General features: G+C 32.8%; 1 long non-coding RNA gene across 1 annotated transcript in view; it reads left to right on the top strand.

The window, feature by feature from the left end:
• The first annotated feature begins 574 nt into the window (after positions 1-574).
• Positions 575-6,000, top strand: part of LOC143229457 (uncharacterized) — a 45,474-nt gene continuing 40,048 nt past the window's right edge. The window contains exon 1 of the long non-coding RNA XR_013015880.1: positions 575-980. This is a non-coding gene — a long non-coding RNA (uncharacterized LOC143229457). The remainder of the gene's footprint in view (positions 981-6,000) is intronic.

Raw genomic sequence — 6,000 nt, 5'->3', positions numbered from 1 at the left:
AAGCAACCGGAATCTAAATATCTCTTATCCCCCGTACTTAACTAGCGAGACGGGCCCGGCATGGCCAAGCGTGTTAAGGCGTGCGACTCATAATCTGAGTCCTGCCTTCCCTCTAGTCTTACACTGCTAAATTAGGGACGGCTAGCAGAGATAGCCCTCGAGTAGCTTTGTGCGAAATTCAAAAACAAACAAACAAAACTATCGAGACAGGTCAGCGGTCATGTTTGTAGAGTTACATTCAAAACTTTATTGAACTACTATTTTATGAATATATGTCAATAAGTTTGTTATTAAACTGTAGAATTTAATCCAAGTTTTAGTGTTATACAACAGTTAACTTCTTCGTTTAAAAGTAAAAAAAATAAAATCTTAAATATCGACTTTTTGTGTCACATGGTATGTTGAATGCAACTTTGGTTCAAATTAGATGCCTGTGATATCAAAATATAAATTCCATAGTTTATTCTAAATTAGAAATTAAAAGTATCAATAATGATAAGCCAGAATATAAGATAAAAAACTTATTATCTTTTCTGTTTTCTGAGATATTAATATACTAAGAGAATCAATCAACGTGACCCCGCCCACCTCTTCCGTTGTTAGAAATACTTGTTTAGGTATACCAACTTCGTTCAGTGACGTATTTATAACCAATCTAAAACTCGAAATGTCCCCCACGTGATTCTCTCAGCCTCTGCGAAGTGTTTACGCGGGAAACTCTTTCTTTTCCTAGTAGAAAGGGAGCGGTAAGATAAGACATCATGGAGTTTTAAAAACATTTTTAGACCCAAATACAGCTTAGTTAGTAAGTCTGATAAATTATAGTGTATTTCTGTAGTATTGCTATATTAAGGTATGATTTTTGTTATTCCAAAATGCATATAAAACATCTTAAAAATTATCCTATTTTACATCCTGCACTTGCGAAATTTGACAAGGCTTAGAAAATTACATCAAGCAGCAAACAAGTACAAAAATTGGTAAGTAGAAAAGTTTATTGTTTTATACACTTCTTTATTTAGTGTTCTATGTATTAAGAAAAGCAACTGAAATTTAAGAATTTGTAAATAGTTATAATATATATACATATATAACGTATTCTAACCAAAAAGTGGCTATTTTATAAAATGCTGGCTCACCAGAAGAAAGACAAGACAGGCCTTGGCACTGTGCAACAAACGGTTGTGGATTAATTCGTGATGGAAGGACCATCCATAAAAGGACCTTTAAGGAGTCACACCAAAATATATTTGACTTTTCAGCCGTGGTGACGTTATAATGTGACGGTCAATCCCACTATTCGTTGGTAAAAGAGTTGTTGGTGGATGGTGATGACTAGCCGCCTTCCCTCTAGTCTTACACTACTAAATTAGGAAGAACTGCCGTGTAGCTTTGCGGAAAATTCAAAACATACCAAACAAACCTTCTTGTACTGTAATAATAACCTCTGATAGGTTTGTCCCTTAATTACGTCTATTAAAGCTTCCAACACAAACTAATAAACCACCGTCAGTTTACGGTAGTCGCGTCTTAATGAATTAAGTAACCTAAGAACGTTTCTTTATATCAGTATAGTAACTGAAAAAAAGAAAGAAAAATACGTTAAGTAATTTAAGATAAGTTAATTAATTAATCAAAGATTTGTGGTTTGATAAAAAAATCTCTTTATTTGAAATTTTGAAAACTTTTATAACAAAGTAAACATTGGGAAATGCTGATATCCAAGAGAAATCGTTTTAACCTTTAAATGGTTTGAGAAGCCAAAAAGCCGTAAATAATATAAAGACTTACAATTTGAAGTCAAAATTAAATATACATGTTTTATACTTATGAAAAAGGTAGGGGAAAAAATCTGGTTTTCATCATTTTTAGGCAGCCAGGCCGTTACAACGCCAAAAGAGATGCTTATTTTCTGTAAATGGAAATCATTTTATCCTGTATTATAACAACAGAACCACCAGGATAACGAGAAATTTCCTGGGAATTTTTGGCAGAGTCCAAACCGGAGGCCGAAATTATTGTAGTTGTAATTTTTGAGCCATCGCCCTCTACCTTACCGGGCCCTCATTTAATATTTGGCAGTCTGCATTGAAATGTTTCAGTTAATAAAGGATTAAAAAGTCTTTAACTTGTGTAAATTAGGCTTTCACACATGAAATGCATATATTACATTGTATCAACGGAGGTAGATGAGGAGAAAAAAAAAAGTTCCTGAAAATAAATTGAATTATTTGAAGTGTGATATTAAATTTGTCATGGTCACTTTAATTATAGCCGATTTATTCATTTGTTTTACTTTGTTCATCATGCTTAAGTTCTGTTTTATTCATGCTAATAAACGACTACGTTCGTTGTAATGCCTATTATCTTGGCTTTATTCAGGAAGAACCTACCTAGCAAGTTGAGAAACTTCAATTAAATAGCAGCAAAGAAAACAGTATGACAGTTTAGTCAAACAATGTGTGTAGTATGAAGGAAAAAATATGTTACTTGCAACATGCAATATATCCTTCTGTCCTCTTTTTTTTCTTAACCCTAACCTGTTTGCTTTTGTAACTTATTAAGTTTTCTTACACTGTCTATAAGGAAAATAACACATCGTCTAAAGTCCTCTGACAAATAATTACTACTACACGTACCCTAAATAAAACGTTCTTTAGTGCGGCAGTCAAATAACATATATTCTATTTCTCCTATTTATTCCCTATTCGCAACCATAAATAACGTTTCAATTACGCGCATTAATATGGTAAATTTGAAATTTTAAAGGGTTTCGATGGAGCACAATTTCTTGACAAAGTAATACAAAATCCTAATTTACGTCTTAGTCGATAGATGGCAATGTAAGTAAAAGAGCTACCATATCCACTTTTTTGGCGCTATTGACGTCATGAAAGACCTCTCGAAATAAACCACCTCCTCTGAACCATCTTTGTTCATATAGAAGCCTCGTGCTTCTCTATCGATTACCTGTCACCCAGTAAATAAACTAATGCGTTTTCGCAAAGGCCAGAGAAAGGAGCGAAGCTTGTGCAAGAAAAAGCACCTGAGCTGTGACGAAATGTCGCTATGTCTGCTCAATCATAAACACCATCTGACAACACATGGATAACTACGCTTCCTTAGGGATTCGACAATAGATTTAAGTATTTACAGTTAATAAAAGCTAAGCAGTACAAGTCTAGTATTGATTTGAATGAGAAGTTTTCAGGAAAAGCCACACGAACTCGGTGATACAGTGTTGTTTCTTTTGAAGTAATATAAGAGCTGATGTTGAAATTTCTTTCTTACTTCAAAATTAGAAATAGAAACTGTTGAGAAAAGAAAACAAGAAAGTAGATCAGCAATATCTTATTTAATACTCTCTCTATCTGTAAACTACAGGAACATAAGAGCCTTATCATTACAGCTGAGGAAAAATAAATCTGCTTTATAAAATAACGAGATGTCTCCATAAATTCCACTTAGCAAAGAATTCTCCGAAATTAGTTCTGCCTAATAATGTAAAAGTTTTACATTTTAAATCAAAGTTCGAGTGAAATAAATATTTGTTGTTGGTGATGGTAGCGTGTAAAGAAACGTGGATTTATATATGATACATTTCGTACTAAATTGCCTAATGAAAATTGAAAATGCATTCAGAAGTTACGTATATATAATCTGTGGTTTTCCTACACCTGGTTTTAATATTTAAAGTGACTTTGCAGAGTAAACGACAAAATAGATAAAAATCCTGTTTGAAGAGATATAGAAAATATACTAACGCTATTTTAGTAAGACAAGTTTTCAAAATTTATTTTTTGAACGTTTTGCATACTGAGCATTAGTTTCTACTAATTTATTTTAAGTTCATAACAAGACAACAGAGTTATAAGCTAAGTATAGTTAAACATATTCAACTATACTTAGAGGTCTGTTCCTTTTACCTATGGAAGTTATCTTACAGTAAGTAATTACAAAATGACTGATGGACAGATTAAGTTGTATCGTTCCTGGAGGATCAAACACGCGCTGTTTGTTTAGGATTACGTTGTTATAAAGATCTCAGATCGGTTGGTTGGCTGTAATTAAACACAAAGCAATACAATGAGCTATCTGTGCTGTCAAAACCCATATTCTAGCGTTGTAAGTCCGCTGTGCCACTTTGGTAGGGGTTGATGAGATAAGACACAAGGTCTATAAAACATTTTAGTTAAGATATATATGTATTCTTCGAAACATAGTAGGTTCATAGCTCATACGATGGATTGAAATATTTTTGTGCGAACGTCCCTTTTCTAAATACTTTAGAGCCTATTTTCGCATCTAGATAGTTTTCAAACTTAGTTTCATAAAAGGATCTTCACTCATTCTAAAACTGATGCTTCTATCATGTGTAATATTTCACATGGGCTTTGCTTTTATATCTACTTTCGTTAGGAAGCTGTCATATGACATATGCTAAAAATATTTCAAGCACCATTAACCGTGTAATGCTGTAACAGAAGATACAATGTCCGATAAACAAATCAGTATGTTAATAATAATCGTATTAAAAGCCTTTGTTGAATTATAGTTTTGCGTACTATAATATAGTACATGAAACAAAACTATTATGGTTCAGTATACAGATTCAGGTTACGTGCTACGTCCTTGTTTAAATGATATATTATATGAGGAATAGGAGACCCCAAGTGTAGTAAGTACATCATTATATCAACAAGGGCAAGTTACCTAATAAACTACTTAGACTAACACAGGCTTTCTGTGCTCTGCTCACTACGGCTATCGAAACCCGATTTCTAGCAGTATAAATCCGCAGACGTACCACTCTGCCACTGGGGGGCAGAAGAAGGGAAACAAGACGTTAGTACCCTTAGCTGTTCTTAACTGAATAACGAGACTAACATTCATCTTTATGATACATAATCAGTCTAGCCTTACTGATATGTAGCTGGCAATCAATCTTTTAGATGATATACTGGAGGAATATTTGTTGTATGTGTTAATGTTTTTAAACGTCTTTTACTCGTCACAATGAACATGTATTTATATTGGATTTCTAGAATATGTAGCAATAATACTACTGATATATGTTTCTAAATTTAGATTAATAAATATACGAACAATTTCTTTTACCTTATAAAGTAAGTAACAATCTACTTGCTGAACTAACCTGATTTAGTTTTGGCTACAGTTTATGAATGAGTGAGCACAATCTTTCATGAGAAGGTTGTGCTTGTCATTGATCCTTAAGACCTTCAAGTAATTTGAATGGACAGTTACATCACACTTACCTGGGATGTACTCGAATACACTTGTTCTCTTAAAATTTCTTAAATTTACATGTTATTTCACTCGCGTTAGCAGTTTACTTTTCGCGAAATCAATGTAAACTTGTTTGCGACAAGGATTCATAAGTTGATGAAATACATTTGACGCTTTCAATGAAGCAATGAGATATTCATATCTCAAGAAATATTCCAGATGAAACCAAGATTTAAAATACATTCGTAACAGTATATGCTGTTATACTCTAAGAGGTAGGGTGTGTAGTTTTTTTTGAGAATGCAAAGAATATTTTCTAGTATATGGCAAGGTTATGTTAACTAGACATTTAGGTATTCATATATCTGAAGCTTACCGGAGGTTTATTTGTTCAAATCAAATAATCAAATAATATTTGATCAACCAAATAAATAGAAAAGCCTTTTGCATAGTAACTGACGTTACTTAGTTCTTCAGACAAAAATTCATGACTTCTTGAGATGTCTTTTTTTTTAGCCGCGGGCTTAGCAGATGAAAGAGTGGCTCTGATTTCTTTTGTCGTTATTTTTTTTCAAGGACAAACTTTTATCTCATAGCTTCATCTCTTGACCAGTTTGAGATCTAATTACAGCAGGGCTATTGAGGATTTCCTCTTGTTTTTATAATCAGAATGAATTAAACTATTTTCTTGGTTTTGTTTAAAACCGATTGGTACATAACTTGAAAAATTAAAATAAAGGCTAATAAATATTT

Source organism: Tachypleus tridentatus, chromosome 10 (genome assembly GCF_004210375.1).
Source record: "Tachypleus tridentatus isolate NWPU-2018 chromosome 10, ASM421037v1, whole genome shotgun sequence".
NCBI classification, from domain to species: domain Eukaryota; kingdom Metazoa; phylum Arthropoda; class Merostomata; order Xiphosura; family Limulidae; genus Tachypleus; species Tachypleus tridentatus.
The sequence above is the reverse complement of the archived record's forward strand: the minus strand, read 5'-3'. Positions and strand labels throughout refer to the sequence as shown.